The sequence below is a fragment of the Rattus rattus genome, chromosome 12 (assembly GCF_011064425.1).
Source record: "Rattus rattus isolate New Zealand chromosome 12, Rrattus_CSIRO_v1, whole genome shotgun sequence".
In the NCBI taxonomy this organism is placed as follows: Eukaryota; Metazoa; Chordata; class Mammalia; order Rodentia; family Muridae; genus Rattus; species Rattus rattus.
Window position 1 is genome coordinate 14,248,650 of NC_046165.1, and position 24,867 is coordinate 14,273,516.

Below are 24,867 nucleotides of genomic sequence, written 5' to 3' on the forward strand. Positions count from 1 at the left end.
TTATTTACTTGAGGTTCTTAGTAAAATTTCAATGTATACATTATCATTTTTAAGAATTTAAAGGCTATAGGAGGAAATGAAAATAAATGTATATGAGAGTCACGCAGAATCCACCAATGAAAGATGTTTGCATTCTTTTATTTTAGGGTAGCATAAGTTAAGGTTCTCTGGAAATATAATGAACATATATTCGAGCATAAGTCATACAATTGGAACAACTGCTATTAATCAGTAACAAAACTATAAAATGACAGCAGAAGGTAATAGATGTCATCTGAGTAAAGGACTTTAAGTAAGCAATTTAGAAAATAATTAATTTTGAATACACTTGGCTTGGATTTTGAGAATTCAGTCAGAAAAGGAAGAACTTTTCTAGATAATTCAATTCTGCAATATGTCTGAAACATGTGTACATGAACAGAACAATGAAGGAAATTCTCAGAGTAATGTAATGAAAGATATTAACAATGTTAGGAAGAGAATATGAGAATATTCTCTGAATTTGAAAAGCAGTTATCTAGAGATACTCTCCCAAGACCTCACATCTGTCTTTAATTCAATTTAATGCATTTTCTCACTTGAAAACCCTTTGGGCAGACACATTTTTCTCTAATGAAATATCTAGCCTTTCTTGGAAGAAAATTATAGCACTGAAGATTATTTCTTAGGATTTAGTAGATAACAACTAATTTTAAAGTAAAAAAGAAGTTTAAAGTCTTGAACTAATAAGACCACTCTTGAAAATGCACAAAACCTCAAGAAGAATGAGGTTGTTGTTCATCTTACATAGGTTATCATTTTTTAAATCCATTCAGGTCCTGTTTCCTTATACCCTTCTAGCAGTATTTAATCCAAAAGGTTTCTGTATGATAAAACAAAAATTTATGACCAATTAATTATCTAGGAACCAGATTCCATGCACAGTTATTTTACAGCTATTATTGTTTGAAACAATATTGGAAAATAAACTCTTATATAGGTTTTCTTGGAATCTGTCTGACAATAAGGTTGTCGTCTAAGAAACGTATTCATCTGTGATACCTTCCAGAAAGTATAGTACAACTGCTACCTATTACATTGATTCAAAGCATTTATCAACTCAGATGAATCAGCTAAGGTAGGAAGCCACACAGAAAGCACAATAAGCATAAAATCTATGTATTTGGTGTTGATAGCAATGAAAAAATAACTTTTGAAAAATAAAGCTCAACCAAAAAACCCCCCAAAACCTTATTATGTGAGTTAGATTAATAACTAATCAAATAATTGCAAATTAACCAAGTACTGCAAATACTGGTAGATCTGTCTGAACTCTGTTCAATTTTCATTGCCTTCATTTCGTCTTATAAATTGACAGAAGCACCTTGTAAGTTACTAATGAGTAACCAGGCTCCAAGGAATGCTTTACTCATACCTAGCAGAGATTGCTCATAAAGTTTGTAGATTATTGCATAATGTGACATAAATTACATATTGTTGATACATAATATGAGACAGATATCTGAGCTGATGACCTTTACATGGACTTAATATACTATCCTGGATTTAATGAGCCAGCAAAAAAGATGTGCTCTTGATTTCATTCAAAGCTAGGGTTTTCTTCTTCTTTGACATTGATACATCAGCACTGTCTTCCATCTTGGTTTTTACCCTTTTCCCTAGAAGGAAAAAATGTATTAAGCACAAATGTAACTCAAGCAGTTTTATCCTCCATATGATAAGGATAAAGGCAAAGCCTTAAAGATAGATGTAAATTCTCGTGGTAATGTACTTAAAGAAAGTCAGGAGAAAGCATTTGATATTGAACAGGGACACCGGATGTCAGAATATATGCTTCAACAAATGTTTAGTGAAACATTATTTAAAATCCAGCAAAAGACTTCATAAATTATTTCTATAAAGATTTTTCTTTGATTTTGTGAAAAGGTAGTATCTAATAGTAAACATAGACATGCATACCTGCTGTTAACATGTAAACATGGATAGTAATAAATAATGTTAAAGTAGAAAACTGACAAAAATATCAGAAGTGTGGACATCCCAATAGATGTGTATAATGTAGACTAGAAAACTAAAAATATTATATTATATTAGAAAAAACTAGAGATTACTTTTTGAAAAAAAAAGAATGTGTTGGCAGGAATTCTTGTTAATTCTCTTTCGTAAACAGGGATGGCTTTAAAGGATATGGCTAAGAAATTAAGTTCAATGATAGGCATGATGATACTGATTTTAAAATGTAATACATAGATCTGTCACAATTTTATTGATATTGAAAAAGAAAAGTATTCCTCTGGATCAAAGACAAAGTCATATTCAAATAATAAGGAGTGTTCAAAGTAATGTTACTGATCTTGGCAAGAAGAGACAAGGTGATTCCTTGGAGAGAAATATGATCTCACTTCTCAGAACTGCTTTTAGAATAAACAATCCTGGAAAATGTTTTGAATGAATTAGTAGTTAGGGTATTCCTATCAAATGTTTTGAATGAATTAGTAGTTAGGGCATTCCTATCTTGACAAGTTCTACATTATATTTAGGAGTAAAAGCAAGCCCATTGGACTATTTCCAAACAATCAGTAAAGATGGCAGGTTTCCAATGCACAATATACAAGGAGAAGCAATTACCTAAATAAGGAACAGAAGACAAGGTTGACCAGTAGGCTATTTTCTAATCCTCAGAGAATTATGAAGACAACTAATGATGGCTAAGAAGAAATAATCCACTTCTCCTAGCTGTTTCATCTCATTAATAAATATCACAGGGAAAGTCAACAAATAAGCATAACTAAAGCTCAAAAAAAGTTGATAGATTATGGAAACTATAAAAAACCTTGTGATTTAATTAATGACTTTCCAATAGGTTTCAACTTTATTTATAGTTTCCCTTGTATGCTAAAGAGGATATTGTAAGAGCCTTTAAACCATTTCAAATAAAGTGCCAATCAATATAAGTTTTAAGCCAGAAAACTTAAGAAAATATTATGTGCTATCATGGAGTAAAATAAAAAGGAGTATAAAATTCATTTTTCTCTTACCCCATAGATCCAAAAGAATGAAAGAGGAGCAAAACTTATGACCTGACCACAATATGGGTGAAAAATATTATCATGTGGTTATAATTAGAACCCTTAATACTATGCATGTAATATGGCACAGTCCCTTTTGATATCACATATGATTACAATAGAGTCTGTCTGGTAAACTACTATTTCATTGTGAAGGTTGTATGGCCTGTATGTTGGTCTGATCACTGCATGAAGACTAGCCAAAGAAAGTATGTAGAATTTTGCATGTCAATGTGATGAGAGCACTTCTAAACTCCTCTAGTGCATGAAAACCTTGATTATAATTTTGTCCAATGAGGAACCAAATACAAGTGTATTTCTAACCAGGCTGTTTTGTCTGGCCTCAGTAGGAAAGGCTGTACCTAATCCTATAGTGACTGTAGGTGCCAGAGTGAGTTGATTCCCCTGGAGGTACCTTCCTATTCTCGGGACAATGATAATAGTGGAAGAAGCCTTTTGGGGGAACTGGGAAGAGAGAGTTTCAATTGGGATATAAAGTGAATAAATTAAGAAAGGTTAATAGAAAAAATTCCATGCTCACATTATGCTTTCTTAGAATAACTTTTTCTAATAACATTTGTAAATAGAATACTGGGATTCAGACAGTACATACTATAGGTTATTTTATTCTTTGCATAGTCCATTTTAAATAAACCTATTTGGTTAATAAACAAAATCTGGAAATGTGTCCATAATTTCTATGAAGTCTATAGTCCAGGAGAAGAAATGTAACCCATTTAAATTTATCAACTTTTATATAAAATGTTTGTTTGTAGACACAGTTTAACATATTTCAGGCATTGAAAAAAATCACTTAATATTGTTTTCAAAGCTGTGCCATTTGCAATTTCCCTCTTTAGTATAAACTGTGTTTTAATATTTTTATTTGTTCTCTCAAATTTTGATCACTAGTAAATAAATATTTATGATGAAGTTTATATAAAAATTTCCAACACAATCTTTTCAACTAAAATATGCAAAGTATATTTCTATAACAATCTATGTTTATTCCAACACGGCACAGGATGACTTGCACTTAGTCAAACAATAAGATCATGAAACACCTCAGGAACATGAGCATTATCAAATGTCACTGATACTCAAGACAGTTTAATATCAGGCAGGTCTATCTGCATCACAGACGGTATGTGTCCCCGAATAGCTCTGAATACAATAGAGGCAAACATAAATGACAATATGATATGGCAATTTCAAAAAATTTACACATGGCTAGAACAGCCTTATGAGTATTGGGTCAACAGAAGAAATATTTTCTACAATAACAAAATAATATTTTTTATAAAATTTTCATCGACATAAATTTCACTGGGTGGTAAATGTCTTAAATACATAAAATTATGTAAAGTTCACTACCATCATCAATCCAATAGGCAAAGTCAGTACCAAGGACAAGTTTCCTTTCTCACAGGGAGATTGGACATTTGTATCTACTATGAGACTTGACATAAGAAATATTGCACTATAATGATTGTCTTTGCCATTCAGTGAAATTTTATAGGAGTTATCTATTTCTCTCTAACTGAATACAGTTATTGTTTCTGAAGATTCAATGGTGTTTCTGCTCTGCATATAAGCTACATTCCCTGGTTACAGATTTCTGCATATGAGTCATTAGTGTTTCTACCAAGAATTGAGAATAATTACATGCATTTCTATATAGATATCTACTAATTATGGCAGAGCAAAGAGCATGTGCTCATTTGTAGAGCAGGATCCCTGATTTATAATAAACATTCATTTCTTTCTATTTTTTTAATTTATTTTTAAGTGTGTGTGTGTGTGTGTGTGTGTGTGTGTATTCATAACTTTCAGATTCCAAATAGGTCTGAGGCTTTTCCTGAAATCATGGTATATGGAAAGAGAATATAGGTTCTTCTTTAAACTGGCACCATGTTTGGCATTACAATTAATGGCCTGAGGCCAGGGGCTCTTGTCCTAAAAGCAAATCTTCTAATGCTAAAGAAGAATAATTATATAGCAAGGTCTCAGTGTGCTTAGTTTCTGATATCCTTGAGGTATTCAGTGCTTCCTTTATGTGACATGGTTTGATTAGCTTCCTGCTGATTTTACCCCCTGTATAATAGTTTTTCATGACTCATTCCCATCCTTCCCACCCCTCTATAAATATTATACCTGCTGTGCTTTGTAATACACTTGGTTGGCACAAGCAATCATCTTATGCAAGGCCTCCCCATCTCAGCATTTCTATCTTCTTTATCTTTTCACTTGTGGTTGAAGAATGTCCTGCTAGGTGCTTGTTTCAAAGCCAGAGGAATCAGATGGTTTCGAAGCAAAGTTAAAGCAAGTTGTCAGGGAAGTGACATGAGTTCTGGGAACTAACCTCTGACTTTCTAGAAGAGTTGCACCTATTTTTACCCACTGAACAATCTTTCCAGCCCACACATTTATTTCTGATTTGAGAATTTTTTTTTACCATTATCTTACATAATGTAAATTTAAGCATTAATTTTACTATAATTTGAGATATTTAATTTAAAATAAAATGTGGTATCTAGAAATTTGGGGTCAGGCGACCAGCCAGGATTGTATTGGTGGTGGTTCTTGTAAGATTCAAATATAATGACTATGGCTGTCTTAAGGAAAACACCAGGTGGCTGGGACTTTCTGTCATCAGAACCAGAATTTCCAAACACTCTTTCTTATCACTCTTGTCCAAAGAATTTAAAATAACACCCTGCTCCCAGGAAATGAGCTAACCTGGAAGAGGGCAGGGCCTTTTTCAGTCCCCTATCCGCATGCCAAAGATACCTCTTCACTGAGGAATGTAAGGATCAATGTGCATCATCCAGGACCAACTCATGCTGTTGCCAAAGGCTGTCCTCCACAAGTGTATAAAAAGTGTGTGCTTTTGCTACTCGGGGTCGCCTCTGTCTCGATGAAAGGGCAACCCCAGTGTGCTGGATCATTAAACCTCTTGCTTGATTGCATTGGTCTCTGTCTCCATGGTTTTGTGAGTGTGATCTCGTGTAGAGCTCATCATGTCCTACATTCTCTCAAGATGTAAAGGCTGCTGATTACATTTATCTCAAGGAGAAGTGAAAGCAGCTAGTTATCAATATGCATCTTCTAAGAACAATGTTGTGGTTTGCATAAGGTTTAAACAGACTCCTAAAGGATGAGGTGCTGTTAATTTGGTTATTCAGTATAAAGATGCTAAGAGGCAATTAGAGTTTAAGACGTGGGTACTAGATCATGGATGGACATATCTTTTTAAAAATTAATGTAAGACTTGTGTTTTCTTTCTGGAATCATTGTTTTTGGTTTCCATCACTGCGGGGATAGGAAATAGTCATGGTATATCTAAAGAAGATCTTATGTCAGTGCACTGTTTGTGGATTCTGTTGCTCTAAGGTAAATAGAAGACTTCTTTTTTCTTATTCACTTATATATTCTCAATTAAATAGCTTTAGTAACAAAAGAGAAACTAGTATAGCAGCAAGTATGAAACAGCTCTACCTGTATGTCCCAATAAATTTTCATGAAGCACTGACCAAGCCAGCTCAGGCAGTCAACAGGTTCTCCAGGGCAGGAGTGAGTATTGAAAAGAAAAAAACACAATTACACAACATTTAACATGGCTTCAGCTAGTTCTGAGGCTTAAGCAGATGTTTTATTTTCCAATCGTCTCTTATTACCACATTAATCGCATGCAGAATGATAAGATCAGTTCTGAGTCTAGGAAGAAGTAAGGTGAAAATCAAAATCCTATAAACACCTTTCTAGGACTGGTTAGGATGACCAACATGAAAGGACTGCCACATGTGCTTCCACAGAGCCTGCTCTGAGCTTTGCATTAACTCAAATGTAAATGTTCTTAATCAGGGACCACTTCCTGAGTCCAAGCACAAAGCCATATTCCTGCTCTGGGCTTCCTTCTTTTGTCCTGATAATGTCAAATTCCCTCCAAATGTCTATAAGCAAATAGCCCCAAAAGGTTCTCTACAAAGCACATCTTGAAACACCAATACAATGAGATTTGAAATTCAATGTATGATTTCTTAAGAAGACTTGAAGCCCTAGAGGAGAAATGCCAGGGCAGGGAGGCTGGAGTGGGGAAGTGGGATGGGGAGCAACATCATGGTAGCATAGGGACAGGTTGGTATAGAGGATTTGTGGAGGGAAAAACAGGAAGGAGAATAACATTTGAAATGTAAAAAATAAAATAACCAATAAAAATTTTTAAAAAAGAAGATTGTCACCTGCACCATATTCTAATAAGGATTTAACGATAAAACTTCACAAAATGGCAATAAGAAAAATGACTAACTCCATATTTTCTTTGTTCTTGGCCAAGATAATTCCTACAGAGGCAGACCAATTTATGTGCTCAGATTTTGTCGTTCCTGTTTTATTTTGACAACTCTGTGTAAATAGTTATACATTTTACTGGCTTCTGATCTATTTTCTGCACAAAATAATGACTAATTATTTTTAGGGGCCGAAGATTAATAGAGATCGATGAAAATGATGTGCCAACTAAGCAGATGAAGAAATATACTTTTGTCATATTCTCTTCGAACTGAAAAGCAAAATTCACAAAGTTCTAAGGAGTAGTAGCCCCTGGTCCTTGTGAGTTTCTGTGAATTTCGTTGTGTTTTGAATAATTAAATTTTCTGAGTCTCTTTGAATTGATTTAGTTATATGATAGCATCAGTTTTATTGCAATACATTTTAATGACATTCATTTATATTTATGTGTATGTATGTTCCTCTGTTAATGTAATATGTACAACATACATGGGAGTGCCTGTAGAGGACAATAGAATCCATAGAATGCTCTGGAACGGAGTGACAGGATGTTGTGAGTTGCCAAAATAGGTGTAACAGAATCCTAATCCATCAGAGAAGTAAGCGTTCACAATCATTGAGCAGTCTACCCAGCCACTCTCCAAGGTATATATTTATTGCAAAGCTAGCTTTTATTTATAATTAATGTGAGTTCATTAAATACATTATATTTCAGAAATTTTATCCTAATAACTTTCCTGGTGATTGCTATGAGGAATATTAACAGTTATTTATTCTGTAAATCAAAAGTATATGGAATTGAATCCTGTGATCTAATTCTTTTGCATATATTATTGTCACAGTCTAGGTATTATTAATATTTTGTTTTACAGTGATAGAAAATGTTAAAATTGACATTATAGCAAAGTTAACTAATAGAATAAATGAGATGTTTGTCACTGTTAAGTGTTCAAGGATATTAATAAATGTAGCTAAATATTAAAAAAAAGAAATTTAGAGCATAGACAATAAAATACTATTAAGAATGGCATATTCAGTTTAATTGATCTTCTTAAATTTAATTTAAAATATTCTGAAAAATGTATATATTCACTCCTTAGATGAAATGTTACTATTTTTGTTCCAAAAGTACAGTAATAATGAATTAATTTGAAGAATTACAATATACTCACTATATTTATTAAGTAGACAACATGAGATTTATAAAATGTTCATCTTAGAATATAAATATATTTTAAAAGTATTAAGTTATGATATTATAATAGCAAATACACTAATTTCAAATATAATAACTTATTTATTGTTTTTATTTTTCTTGGATAGTTTATACATTTACATTTAAATATTTTCCCCTTTTCCCCCTTTCTAATAGCCTCTCCCCCATTACCCTGCATCTATGAGGATTCTCCCATTCCCACTCAACCATTCCCACCTGGCATTACCCTACATTGGGGAAATGAGCCTTCACAAAACCAAGGGCTTTTCTTCTTATTGATGCTGGACAGTGCCATCCTCTGCTACATATGTGGCTGAAGACATGTGTCCCTCCATGTGTATTCATGGTGGTGGTTTAGTTGGCTGGTGGTTTATTCCCAGGGAGCTCTGGTATGGTCTGTTGGTTGATATTATTGTTCTTCTGATGGGGTTGCAAACCTTGCAGCTCTTTCAGTCTTTTCTCTAACTCTTCCGTTGAGGTCCCTTTGTTCATTCCAATGGTTAGCTGCAAGCATCCTCATCTGTTTCAGTAGGGCTCTGGCAGAGCCTCTCAGGAGACAGCCATAATTGGCTCCTGTCACCAAGCATTTCTTGGCATCATCAATAGTGAATGGGTTTGGTGCCTGAATATGGGAAGGATCCCCAGATGGGACAATCTCTGGATGACCTTTTTTTCAGTCCCTGATCCATTGTTTGTCCTTGTATTTCCTATCATGAGTATTTTGTTCTTCCTGCTAAGAAGGAATGAAGCATCTACATATTGGTCTTCCTTCTTCTTGAGGTTCATATGATCTGTGAATTTTTGCTTACGTATTCCAAGCTTTGGGGCTAATACCCACATATCAGTGAGTATATACTAATGTGTGCTCTTTTGTGACTGGGTTACCTATTGGGATTCTGTCTAAGATCCACCCCCATATCTAACTGGCAACAACCAAGTGTGCTATGCCCCACAGTTGCCTGGCAACAGCCAGCTGTGCCTGACTATAAAGGGGGCTGCTTGCCCTGTCCTCTCCATCTTACTTCTCTCTTGCTCTCTTTTCTTCTTGCTCTTCTTCTCTTCTTTGCTCTTCTCCACTCTCTTGCCCCCTCTCTTTCTCTTCCCATTCCTGTCCCCTCTCCCTTCTCATGCCCATGGCTGGCCTCCTTTCTTTTATCTCTTCTACTCTTCTTCTCTTCTTAAACCTGTCTATGTGGAACTATGTTGGTTGTGTGTTCTGTCTGGATGAGGGCCAAGATTTAAACCTGAACATTACCTCACAGAGGATGATAATTTCTAGGTTCAGCCATTTGCCTAAGATTTTCATATAGTCATTATTTTTAGTAGCTGAGTAGTATTCCATTGTGTAAATATACCACATTTTCTGTATCCATCATTTTGTTGAAGGACATCTGGGTACTTTCCAGCCTCTGGCTATTATAAATAAGGCTGCTATTAACATAGTTGTTGCTGTAAAATTATAAAAGAAAATGTTGTCTTTTATCCCACACTAGATCAGGTACCGTAATGCCCCAAGATATCTGTAGACATCTTCATATCAGCCAGCAAAACATCTCACCCACTTTGCTTCATCCCATATCACACTGCCAATGGCTGCTCTCTGAGCCTGGCAACAATCTCTCTACCCATCTAGTTTCGAAGGCAGGTTGCCACCATGCCAGACATATACATCTCAGTTTCATGGTGGGCTAGATTCCATAGCCACCACACAGTTTCTTCAACTTAAGTTACCACATGAAAGAACACACAACACAATAACCTCTGATGCAATTGAAAAGCCCACCTAGACATACAAATCGCTGTACACATCCATCCCTTAAGAATATTCATAACAACCTGTAAATGGACAGAGAAGAATCCTAACATCCTCCTCCATGTTCGCTCAGCTGCTCCTCCACTCCCTGGTTCCAGTTTTCTCCTCCACTCCAAAACTTTTCTAGAGTCTCTCCTTCCTATTCGTCCAATAACAGACCTTGTTCTATCTTGTACCTGCCTTCACGTGCATAATGATATCATCCTACACATAGTGGAGCTTGTCTCCTTGTTATATGTTGGAGCATCTTTTGGGTGCATGCCCAGGAGTTGTATAGCTTGGTCTTCAGGTAGTATAATGTCAAATTTTCTGAGAAACCTCCAGACTGATTTCAAGAGTGGTTGTACTATCTTGCAATCCCACCAACAATAGAGGAGTGTTCCTCTTTCTTCACATCCTCACCAGCATTTGTTGGCACCTAAGGATTTGATCTATGATATTCTGACTGGTATAAGGTGGAATCTCAGGGTTGTTGTGATTTGTATTTCCATGATGACTAAGGATGTTGAACATTTCTTTAGGTGCTTCTCAACCATTCAGTATTTCTCAGTTGAGAATTCTTTGTTTAGCTCTGTACTCCATTTTTAATAGTATTATTTGATTCTCTGGAGTCTAACTTCTTGAGTTCCTTGTATATATTAGATATTAGCCCTCTATCGGATCTAGGATTGGTAAAGATCTTTTCCCCATCTGTTGCTGTTTTGTACTATTGACAGTGTCCTTTGCCTTACACAAGCTTTGCAATTTTATGAGGTCCTATTTATGGAATCTTGATCTTAGAGCATAAGTCATTGGTATTCTGTTCAGGAAAATTTCCCCTGTGCCAATGTGTTTAATTCTCTTCACCACTTTCTCTTCTACTAGTTTCAGTGTATCTGGTTTTATGTGGAAGTCTTTGATCCACTTGTGCCTGATCTTTTAAAAGGAGGTAAGAATGAGTCAATTTGCGTTCTTTTACATGCTGACCTCCAGGTGAACCAAGACCATTTGTGGAAAATACTCTCTTTTTTTTACATTGGTTAGTTTTAGCTCTTTTGTCAAAGATCAAGTGACCATAGGTGTGTGGGTTCATTTCTGGGTCTTCAATTCCATTCATTGATCAACCTGCCTTTCTCTGTACCAATACCATCAGTTTTTATCATGATGCCCTGGATTACAGCTTGAGGTCAGGGATCATGATTCCCCCAGAAGTTCTTTCATTGTTCAGAATCTTGAGTTTTTTGTTACTGCAAATGAACTTGCAAACTGCTCTTTCTAACTCTATGGAAGATTAGACAACAAAAGAGGTCAAAGGGATTCAAACTAGAAAAGAAAAAGTCAAAATATCACTATTTTCAGATGATATGATAGTCTGCTTAAGTGACCCCAAAAATTCCACTGGACAACTCCTACAGCTGTTAACTTCAACAAAATGGCTGGATATACAATTAGCTCAAACAAATCAGCAGCCTTATTCTACTCAAAGGATAAACTGGCTGAGAAAGAAATTAGGGAAATGACACTCTTCACAATAGCCATAAATAATATAAGATACTTTGGTGTGACTCTAACTAAGCAAGTGAAAGATCTATATGACAAGAATTTCAAGTATCTGAAGAAAGAATCGAAGAAGATCTCAAGATGGAAAGATCTCCCAGGATCATGTATCGGCAGGATGAATATAGTAAAAATGGCCATCTTGCCAAAAGCAATCCCTGTCAACATTCCAAATCAGTTGTTCATAGAGTTAAAAAGAGCAATTTTCAAATTCATTGGAATCATAACTTTTTCATTCTCTTTTGTTTAAAGCTTTTTTATATGTGGCTATTTTGCTTACATGTATGTGTGCTGTATGCTCAGAGGCCAGAATAGGGAGGCAGACTCCTTGAAACTTGAGTCTTATTCCTCCTCTGTTAGGCACAATGCTGCAGCTGAAACCCTCCTCTGGAAGAAGAGTGGGTGTTTTAAATTACTAGAACATCTCTCCAGGTCCTGTGATTTCCTTTGATTTAGCTGGAAATTAAATATTCAGAAGGATGGATGTCATTGTTGTCTAAAGTAGTTGGCAACAACATTCTGTAGTTATTTATTTGAAATAGATTAATTTGTTCAAAATTGCATGTCACTTTCAGTTTTCTTAATCTGTTCTGATTTGGCAAATTTGGTTGTTATGAGAAATGATAGCATGCTTTTAATGACTGTACACAATGAATGCAGAAAATTACCCACGTTGTATTAGATCTTTTTTTTAAAAATATAACTATGATGTAATGTATCTTTTGAAATATTCTATGCAATGGTGTTAGTATATTTATTATAATAATTATTGTTTCATTCTATCTTGCATTCAATCTATACCTAATATTAGACAACAATAATAAATTATTCAACATTTACTTTTTAATTTACAACCTGCCTTCAACTTTAACTAATACCTTGTATGGGTAACCTCACCTACATGTGCAAACCTCATCTTTAAATGAGGATATTAAAAATGGAAAAGAATGTGAAAGTTTTAATAAAATTTTCTTCTTTTAGAATTTAGTGTGAAACACTGTCTCTTATATATAGTAAGCCAAAATTATTACTCTATTATTATCATATTTTGTATACCTTATAGCACCTTGGTTGGAGTTTTCTTCCTAAATACTAATTCTATATGTTATGCTGTTCATTGTATTGCCATATATTTTTATCTTTCACACTTTGCATATTTTCTTACTCTCAGACAATATCTAGCCACTTCTCTCTTTCTCTGCTTTTCCTTCTTTCATTCATTTTGCTAATGTTTTTTCATTTTTCATTTTTTTTAGATTTCATTCTCTTTCATGCCTAAAGAGAAAGATGTGTGCTTGTCTGTAACACTGTGATTTTACTTATCTTAAGGACCTGCAGTTGCATCCATTTTCCAAGGAACAGCATAATTTCATTCTTCTTCAGGGCAGAAAAAACTGCCCCCCTCATGTGCTTGTTTAATTTCTTACGAGTTTATCTATTAATAGCCACAGAGAACAATTGTACAACTCTGCTATGGTGGCTATTTTACCACAATACATGTGGGTGTGAAGGTGTCCCTTCAGCAAGTTGACTTAGCTCATATAAGTTTTTTTTTTTTTACAAAACTGTTCACTTGATGTCTTTGCAGCTAGCATTCCTCTATAATTGTCTGTGATTCACAACATTGCCAAAAGGTCGCTTGATTATTTGGGAGGGCAGGAGTAAAACAAATTTTAGTATATTAATAACTTTTTTGTTACCCTTTAGGTTACATATTTTTCTAATTTTTATTATTAATTATTCTATTTATTTACATCCCAAGTGTTGCCCTCCCCCTGGTACCTACTCACCAAGTTACCAACCCCCATTCCTCCTGGACTTAGCTTCCAAGAGGGCCCCTCCCCACCATCCTACCTCCCTAGGGAGTCAAGTCTCTACAGGAGTAAATGTATCCTTTCCCACTGAGGCTAGACAAAGTAGGGGAAGGGGGAAGAGAAAAATAGACAGGATCAGGTATTGTGAGGGGAGACATAAAAGAAATGCAGAGAGCTGGAAGAATGCAAGTATGAATTAATAAAGAATGCTGGAAATATGCAACTGCCAGGTGTGAGAATAGGGTGTTGGAGGAACCTCTATAAAGGTGTGAGAGGCTCCCACGACTGAATTTGGGTGATCTTAACTGAAATGCCTAACAGTGGGGATCACCTCCAGTAATTAGATAGACCCTCAAGAGGAGGGAGGGGGACACCAACATGCTGTCAAAATGTTTGACTCAAAATTGTTCTTTCGTAAAAGAAATGCAGGGACAAAAATGGAGTAGAGACTGAACAAAGGACTGACCAGTGACCTGCCCAACTTGGCATCCATACCACGGGCAGACACCAAACCCTGACACTATTACTGATGCTATGTTGTCCTTGCAGACAGGTATCTAGCATGGCTGTTCTCTGAGAGGCTCCATCAGCAGATACAATAGCCAAGCAATGGACTGAGGTTGGGATCCCTGTGGAAGAGATATGGGGAGGATTGAAGGAAATGAAGGGAATGCCAACCCCATAGAAACACCAACAGTGCCAAGTAACCCGGAGAGCTCCCAGAGAATACGCCACCAACCAAAGAGCATACACAAGCTGGCCCGAGGCCCCCAACACATGTCTAGCAGAAGACTACCAAAATGTCACTTGAAAATTCAGCTTCTCATGGCTTTCCTTTGCCAGTTTTAGTAAAATCCAAATACTTGTGATGTCCATAGGGAATAAATAAAATTCCAGCGTGCTTTATTGTTTCATTCTTACAATTCTAATCATAATCTATGTCAAAATCACTTGTATCCTTAGTAAACATTAAGTTCTATCTTGTAGCCTATTATTATTTAGCCAATGCTTGCTTTTTCAGATATGTTCATGACATTTATACTTTCTCCCAGCATATCTTAGATTCTCCTGACTTAATTCTTAACCAAAATGTATGTTCTCACAAGCCTATTTTTCATTATCTTCACCCCTTTGTGTTTTTTTGATAGAATTTATTTTTTGCTTTAATTAAGCATATGTATCCTTTACCTGACACCACTAGAAGAAAGCATTGAATATATTGCTTTATCCAATAACAAAACTGAATAAATAAAGAATAAACATTTAAGGACCAAAATCAATACTATATTTTTTAAATTATGTAGCAAAATTAATTTAATTATGTGTCCTATGATTATCATAAAAAATAAATATAATGTCTGTTAAATAATTGATTTTAATAATACTAATGACACTGAATATTGTCATTTTCTACTAAAATAATTATATAACATCTTAGGTTTGTAAGTATATGCGTGCAATTTAATAAAGATAAAATGTCAATGAAAAATCAACTGTGTTTAAGTAATTTATCAAGTAAGTTCATAACACTTCATGAAAATACTTTCATTTACTAAAATTAATATTCTGCAGTAAAAACCGAGGATAAAATGTAATAGTTCTTATTGAGTGTCTTCACCTGAATTAGACACATTCATTATGTGAACAGCTTTAGCTAAAAATGGAATAATGAGGGCATTTGGAAAACAGAAGCTGCTAAATATTCAAAAGGTATTTGTTCACATCTAATTGAAAGGTAGAGTGGAAAGAAATGGTATTTAATAGACACTGACAAGCGTTTAGAAAAAAAGCATTTTCTGAGTCACTTAGAACCATGGAAATGCTTCCACTGACTGAAGTAAAATTTTCTTTCTGTTGTTTTTTTTACAAGGTACAATAAATAAATTTATGTAAATCCTTTTTGGACCCATTAATTTAATAATTTTCTCACTTTCTGAAGGTTGACCTTTAATAATACATAATGACAAATAACAGCTTGATAATTTCTTTCCTTTGAATTTATACATTTCCAATACAAAATTTCAGAAGTAAAAATCAAGACATTGATAAAATGATATCCCATTATCCCATTAATTTTGTAGTATTTTATTGATATAGTCCATAATATGTTGTTATGACTTCAGTGTGATTTTTTTTGTTTGTTTTCCCAGATAAAGTTATTTATTACTAACTAAAAGCATATTTATATAATAGGGCAGGGGAAGGATGCTCGGCTTGCCCATTCAAATGATATGACCATATCCCTATAATTAGCATTTTGAGCCCTAGAACCACATATATTTTGCCACATGATGTAATATTTTCAAAACTTCATGGAGAGTACTTGGATCAGGTGCCATAGTAATCCAAACAATGAAAAGAATTTGCTTGAGATAATCAGTGTGATGTTTTTAAAAGACCACAAGTTATTAATTTACAAATAGGTGATAAACATAATGCTTAGAATGATTAATAAATGGTAGACTGCTATTGGCAAAGACAAAAGTGGCAAGAAGTCATGTGTGCTGGTATATTCATTAGAAATAACTTGGTGATAATAAAAAACAACAGGAAATATAAGAAAAGTTGCAAATGGACAAAAATACATGTGCTTTTAAATACACAAATATTCAATAAACATATAAATTATGTATCAAATGTGTCTTAGGATATATCGAAGCATAAAAATCTTTATATATATTAAATATGAAGTAAATCAGTGAGAGAACAAAGAAAACAGTAATGCATAGATTGTTTAATAAAACAAGCAAGCATATGATATATAAATAGAAAATGAAATGAAAGCATGATTGTAGCACATCTGTGCTAGCAGCTATGTCTTCTTTAAATTGGCCTCCACTGGCGGCACTCAGTGTGGTTTCCTTCCACCATATGTGCTTTCCCACTCAGATACAGATCAAGTCATCACTGTTCAGCAGGATAACTGGCATCTACACATATTGGGAAAGTATATTTTCATACATCATTCAAAGAAAGCTGAGTGTACTGCTGCCCCTGCCACCTTCCATCTGCTGAGTGTCTGTATTCAACGTCCCACTAGCCTTTATCACAAAATATTCTGTGGAGAAATTGAGGGCAGATTTCTCTTAAGGGTGTGTTTTGGAGTACTTTTGTGATGATGATGAGATGATATAAATGAATAGATGATGGTGATGATATATAGATAGATGATAGGTGATAGAAAGAGATTGATGATACTCAGATGATAGATAGATAGATAGATAGATCAATAGATAAATAGATGATACAAAGTTAGATGATAGAAACAAACTATTGAGTCAAATAGAATGACAGATCATAGATGATATAGTTTGATGACATTCACAAAGATAGATGATAGATAGATTATAGAATGATATATGTATGTATATATGATTGATTGAAAGATGACAGATGGTAGAGATAGATGATAGATAATAATTGATAGATAGTAGATTATATGTATTTATATGAATAAATATATAGATAAGAGATAAATTATATATATATATATAATTGATAGAGAATAGATATAGATGCTAGAGATAGAAGTTAGATAGATGATAGATATATGGATGATGCACAAATATGTATTTATTATATAATATTCAGATATTATACAACAAGATACACTTTATAATAAATTTATGAATAATACTTTCTTGGTACATTTCTCCTCACTATTGTATATTTGGTTTTATTTAAATAAAATTAATCCTTATAGCTTTGTGGAAAATATGACAGTGCAAGTGACTTTGATTGTACACAGTTTAGCTTTATCTCCAGGTCTCTTTCTCCTTCCTGTGCTTGTAGTTGAGATGTGATCTCAGCTTCTTGCTCTTTCTGCTCTGCTGGTCACGGCTACCGTGCCCCATCCCACCACACAGTACTCTTCTCCTTCTGAACCCGTAAACCAAAATAAACTTTCTCTTCTTTATGTTACCTTTGTTCATGTGCTTTATTCCACCAACAGAAAAGAAAAAAGTTCAGCACGGGAATTTACCTGGATGCTACCAGTTCATTAGTGTCCCCAGTGACAAGGCACTGATGGAGTACATATTGTTTGGTAAATGTCAACTGGTGGAGGTTCACCAGATCCCGTTTCTACATAATGATCTCGAAGGCCGTAGAAATTTTCCATCAAGAGCTTATGATCTAGTCCTGATAACAGTGTGTTCAACAAAGAAATCAAGAAAGGATATAATAGATAATTGCACTTCATTATTCTGATTTTGATGATATTTTTGCGTGTTTTGTTTTGCATTGACAATTGTTTGAGCCAAACAAAATTAATAGTAGTAATATTATAATGATATGTGACACAATTACGTTTAAAATAACATTACTAAAAATAATAATGAAACTCTGGAACAAATTCAATTTACTTCTATTGATTGTGATTAGGACATATCAGTTTACCAAATCTATTATTAGGAATAAAATACAGTTTCAGATATTTAATTTTTAAGCATGTTTATCAATATGTGATAAATAAATTTCATTCTATAACTTGTAAATTAAATTAATATTAAAATGCTAAGCTTCAATTAGGCAGAAGGGTACAAAAGCAAATAATCAGTATAACAATAGTGGACTTGTAAAAAATTGAATAATTATGTTCATAGCCAAAGGAATTTTGTGTTGGTTATCTAAACTAAGAATTTTGTGCAAACTAGAAAAGCAGTCTACAACTGAGCTCCATCCACAGACCCACTGATTTTTAACATTACAGTAAGCACCTTTTTTTTCCCGCAACTCCTATTTCTCCAAACCAAGAATCTCCAGTTTAGGATAGTGTCTGAGTTTTTTAAAATCAATTGTTAAGAGATCACTATTAGTGTACTTTATACTTTGTTGACCATTCTTAGCGAAATTTGGTGCTGATGCAAATGCTCTATAGCTAAAAGAGTTTCAAGTTATTTCCGTTCAAAGCAAATCTCAAGCTATTAATTCATGTTCACATTATCAGAAGGTAACACATTGTGTTGAAGCATTCTGTCTTTCAATTATTATGGATGCCATGTTTTACACCATAAAACTCAAGCATGAATTTTAAAAGTATCATTATTAAAACTAGTTTAGTTACAATAAAATTAATAAAATAATGTTTTAATCCTTCAAGAAATATTTCACTAACTTATAATTTTGTTTCCTTAGTAATGGGATTCCTGTTTATATAGAACATTCTATATGTAAAAAAAAAGATAAAATAATGCTCTTGATTTTTAGATATGAAAGAATTTAGACTGTATATGGAATATCAAGTTTTAAAATGCAAAACATTCACCATTATGAAGATTTACCAATTTCTAATACATGTTATATATATCAAAATCGCAGTGCAAGACAAATTTAGAGGCATGTTAAAAGTTCTTTAAGAGAGAATTTTATATAGTTTTAAATTAGAAAATAAATTATGCAACATATTTTGTATATGTTTATCCTGTTATCAATATGATAGAAGTCTTAATGCATTTTATAAGCTAAAATTACATAGCATAAATCTAGGCTTTACTAAGCATGTTCCTGGTACTAAAGATATTAAATAGTTGTTGAACTATATTACAAGATCAGGTTTCTCTATATGAAGAAAAATATGTACATTTACAACATTTAAATATACTCGTATTGTAAAAAATGTTAGATTGCTTTAAAGGAATCTAAATGTTCAGTCACATCATTTTACCAGTTTTGTAAGTAATCTAACACTAATAATAGCCTGAAACCGAGACAGATATCATACATGCAACAGGTAAAATGTGCACACGGGACACTTAATAGGATAAACACAAAAATGTTTTTGGTAGGAGACTAATGGAGTACATAAATGTGCTGAAATGACCATAAAAGTAAGAATGCAGATGGTGGTATAGAAAGACAGATTATGCAAAGTGTAGATTCCTTGGCAAGAATGAAACTAGCAGTGAGACAGCCAGCAGGTGAGAACCACCTTTGTCTTTGTTTCAGACAGCCAGCAGCAAGCCTCGCTCTTCCTTCAAATCAAAAAGCAAAGCAGATCTTTCACTAAGCAGACCATGAAGTACTTACTGGGCCCCTGAGAATCACTGAACAAACAGGGAATTACTGGATAAAATAGAACAAGTCACTTAATCCTTCTGTAAATTTTGATAATGATTAAAGTGTCAATGACTTCACATTTTTACTTCACTACAATACAGAATCAATTTTAAGTGGAAAATTAGAAGACAAACTGAAACTGTGAGAGGAACTGAGGCTCTTGCCATCAGTCACATACCCTTGTCCTTCTGGTCACGGGTATGTGTGTACATGTGTGGGCTGATGCACTTGCCAGTGTGCACATGAATAAGGCAGAGAGGTCGACATGGGTATCTTTCTCTATCCTTCTGCAACTATTTTTAAATAAGTAGTTAATTAAGTTTCTCTCAGTTCACTTAATATGCCTTAAAATTGCGTATGTGTCATAATGCGTGTTGAAACAGATAAGTCTGATATATAAAATCGATGATTATACATAAATTTTAAACATGTGGTATTGCAGTAATAAACATAAGAGTTATAGCATTACGGAAATCTTCAAGTTTCTACATTCTATTGGTTCATAGATTTGTCTTTCCCTACACTGGTCTTCACTAGACTAAGCTTGACAATAGGCACAGATGGAGGAGGTATTTATGGAATCCCATCCCTCCCTGCTAAACAACTGAATTTTTATGGAAGCTGAAAAGAAAGGGGTCATTGTCTCCAGTCCTGTATGTACTTTTGAGTCCAGAAGACTCCAGGGGATAATTGTAGTTGCATATATGGTATTTGAATGGGAATGGCCCACTGGGACTCATGTATTTGAATGCCTTGTTATCGAGGAGTGGCACTATTTGAAAAGAATTTAGCAGGTGTGGTCTTTATGCAAGAATTGTAGTCTTGTTGAAGAAAGTATGTCATTAGTGGTTGATTTTGAGGTTTCAAAAGCCCAAATCGGGCCCAGTGTCTCTCTCTGCCTGCTCTTCAGCTGCCTTCATATCTGGATATAGAACTCTCAGCTACTTCTTTAGCATCATGCCTGCCTATCTGCTGCCATGCTCCCTACCATGATGATAATGGTAAACCCCTAAACTGTAAGGATGCCCCAATTAAGTGTTTTATTTATGAGAGTTGCCTTGTTCACAGGGTCTCTCCATGGCATGAAGACACTTTGTCATGTAGACAGTACTGTTAAAGTTAGTGATCTAAAGACAAATATAAAGACACGAGCATGAAAATGTGTCTTGTAAAAGAGAAGGGTGAATTGAGTGAAAGAGAAGCCAGGGGATGAGTCATTGTATGCTTCACTATAATGGACAAAATAAATTTAGTCAACAAAACAATGAGAAAAATGAAGAAGCAGAAACAAAAATGACTGATTCATTGATCCTAAACAACTTCATGGATAATTTTTTTTGTAGTTTTTAATTGTATTCTTTTATTACATTGTAAATGTTATTGCATTTCCTGGCTTCCCCTCCAGAAACCCACTCTGCCACCCCACTCCTGCTTTTATGAGGGTACTTCTTCACCCATGTATCCATTCCCTCCCACCTCACCACACAGATATTCCCCTACAATGGGACATTTCTTTCTTGAAATTGAGTAGAGCATTGTTCAACTTCCATGTGTATGTGGGCTTTCCTGAAGAAAAAAATGCCAAGTAGAAAGTAAGTGAAATAAGTAATATAAACTTAAGCTACAACTTAATACCAAAATAGTTCTTTATTGGGCTAACAAATACATTTCCAAATGATGTTCATTTTCATCCCTTTCAATGAAGAGATTCCTCAGTACAGTCTAATTATTGCCTCTGTTCTCTTACTAGAGGGATATACATTTTTTAACAAAATACTGTAGTATATAATAAAAGCACACTTGGACTCAAAATTATTTTACTTCTCCCCTTTGCAAGTTAATTATAATGATAATTTTTTTTTTTTTTTTTTTTTTCCGAGCTGGGGACCGAACCCAGGGCCTTGCGCTTGCTAGGCAAGAGCTCTACCACTGAGCTAAATCCCCAACCCCATTGATAATTCTTAATTGTCAATACTATAGTATTGTCAAGTGTCAAATGAGTCAGTATAGCTTACTCTGACTGTGAGGAAATTTAATTGAAAAGCCAATGAAAATTCTCTTTGTGAGTGACATGCATGACATAAAGAATCACTGAAATAAGAAATATTATAGCACTTGCAGCAGACGCTGTGGAAAGACAAAGAGTATCATTTAATATGTGGTGCGCAGACAGGATCAAGGAAAAGGGAAATATAGTGGTCTATAATGATTTGAATATTAGGCTACTCCAGAACTCTGATTAAAAATGTATTTGCTAATAACAAAGTATTAAGGGACAGCAGAGACTAGAGTTAATTTGTGCATGAAAGTGTTTTGCAACCCCGTAGGAAGAACAACAAGATCAACCAACCAGAGCCCCTAATGCTACCAGGGATAAACCCACCAACCAAAGAGTAACAGGGGGTGGGGGGGACCCATGGATCCAGCTGGATATGTAGCAGAGGACTCCATTATCTGGCATTCCTCTGAGTTTTGTCCCTTGGTTCAGTAGAAGCCTGATGGCCCAGGATAGGAGAATGCTAGGGTGCTGAGGTAGGAGTGGGTAAGTGGGTGGAGGAGCACCCTCATAGTGGCAGGGTGAGGGGAGAGAGGATACGGTACTTGTGGAGGGGAAACTAGGAAGGGGATCACATTTGAAATGTAGATAAATAAAATGACCAGCAGAAAATGAAAAAAGAAAGAAATGCTCTTATGAGTAAACTTAATTCCCTAAATTAATGTCTCCTGTTACTTCTCTCTTTCACAATATGATGTAAGAAGGACTTTACTAGTTAACAACAGTATGTTATCAAACTTCTTAGTCTCCAGGAATGTGAGAAAATAAATTTGTGATCATTACATACTTCTCACAAACATACTAAGGCACAGTCTAACTATATTTTGAGATAGGTTCTCTTAATATAGTGGTTATCTTCATTATCTGGAGTGTATAGTTAGGAAGCCCAGAAGCTTCATGTTTCTTTCTTCCTAGTGTTGGGGTTGTGGATGCATACCATCAAATCTGACAAGGTTTCCATGCATACAAACTCAAGGTTTCCTGGTACCATGAGTGCTTTACCACTAAGCCATGTCTTCAGCCCCTTTAAGTCAATTTTTCTTAAATTGGGGAAAAAAAGAATTCTAGTTGAAAGTGGTAAATGTGTTAGAAATTCACTGTATGCAATTATAAAAAATATATATTTTAAAAAGTATCTTATAAATAAATGATAAAGTTATATCAGATAAAGGATTCTAATAAATTCAGTAGAATTATTTGTGAATTAACAAATAATGCTGAAATACTAATGCCATTATGACTCATTTAGAGAAACAGAAAGTTAAAGGTGTTATTTACACAGAAATAATATTATTCTAAGTAGAGCAAAATTCTACCGGAAATTTTGAGAATAAAAACTGTGGTAGGAAAAATTATTTTATTTGTTCCTTCTGTGATATCTACTCTACTATTATTTATTTTACTTAAAGCTGAATTCAAGTCACTGTCATTCCTCTAAATCTATTTCCCCTCAAAAATAAATTTAAAAAAATGTTTCTACCTCTATGTTTAAGGAAACAGAGAAATTCAGTCTTTGTTTGTTTATCTTACTGATTTTTTTGGATTAAATTTATAGTCATAGTTCATTCACAGTATATAATTCATTTGAATTTTAAAAAGAAAATAATGTTTATCTAAAAACGTTGAAAAACAACTGGATAAACAAATCAAACTTTTCTGAATCTATTGCCTAACCAGTTTCAAGTTGGAGAATTAGCCTTAGTGTTTTGTTGTTGTTGTTGTTGTTGTTGTTGTTGTTGTTGTTGTTGTTGTTATGGTTTGGTTGATTGGTTGGTTTTTTGCTTTTGTGGTTTCTAACCTCTCTTTGAATGTGTATTCAGAAGAAGCAGATCTACAATGAGGTGAAAGTGCAATCCTGGAAAAGCCAAGGCCTCTGCCTCTGCTTCAAAGCAGTTGGCTATGACCTCCTCTGAATGTTGCCTCTTCTAACACTGTGGTGGTGGAGGAAGTCATTGTCTACAGCAGTGATTCTCAAACTTTTAAGGCTTTCACACTTTGATATAGTTCCCGTATTGTGGTGACTCTCAACCATAACATTATTTTTGTTGCTATTTCATAACTATAATTTTATTGATATTATAAATTGTAATAAAAAAATCTGACATTCAGGATACCAGATATGGAACGCATTGAGAGAAGCACTGTTCAAATAGACATTTTAAATTTTCTTTTTATTGTTTTTTTATTCTTCTCTCACAATACATCATGACTGCAGACTCCTCTCATTCTCCTCCTCCAAATCCCTCTACTTCCTCACTTGCCAAATTCATAAATCCTCCCTTGCTTTTCAGAAAAGAGCAGAGTTTCTATTGATATCAACCAAACATGGCATAACAAACTGCATTAAGTCTAATTATAAACCCTCATATCAAAGCTGAAAGAGGCAACTTAGTGGGAGGACAAGAGTCCCAAGAAGAGACAAATGAGTGAGACATAACCCTGATCCCAGTCCAACAGAAACTCTAAACTAAACAACCACAGTGTGTATGGAGAGAACCTAACACACACCCATGCAGGATCTGTGATTGTCACTTCAGTCTAGAGAAGCTACTATAAGCCATGCTTAGTTGATTAAGTGGTCACTGGTATCGGGAATTTCTAAACTGGCTTCTAAAATCCTTGCTCCTACTCATCTGCAGGGTTCCCTAAGCTCTGCCCTTGTAAATAGCTATCTGCTTCTATCATACTTCTGGAGTAAATCCTCTAATGACAACTGGGCTAGCCACCGATTAGTGAGTACAGCAAAATACCATTAGGAATCATTACATAGGCTTTTAATTATTCTTCTTTAATATATTACATCCCAAATCACTGTTTCCCCTCCCTCCTGTCTTCCTGACATACTTGGTCATGTTTGGTTCCACCCAGGAGTCTAAGCCATTAAGCTTCTGGCCCTTGGTCCTCCAGGCAGTTTTGGGAATGGTCTGCCTTTTGTGACTTGGAGTTCTATTTAGACGAACCATTGGCTGGACACTCTCACAAGCCCTGACCCACCGTGCCCCAGCTCGTCTTGCAGA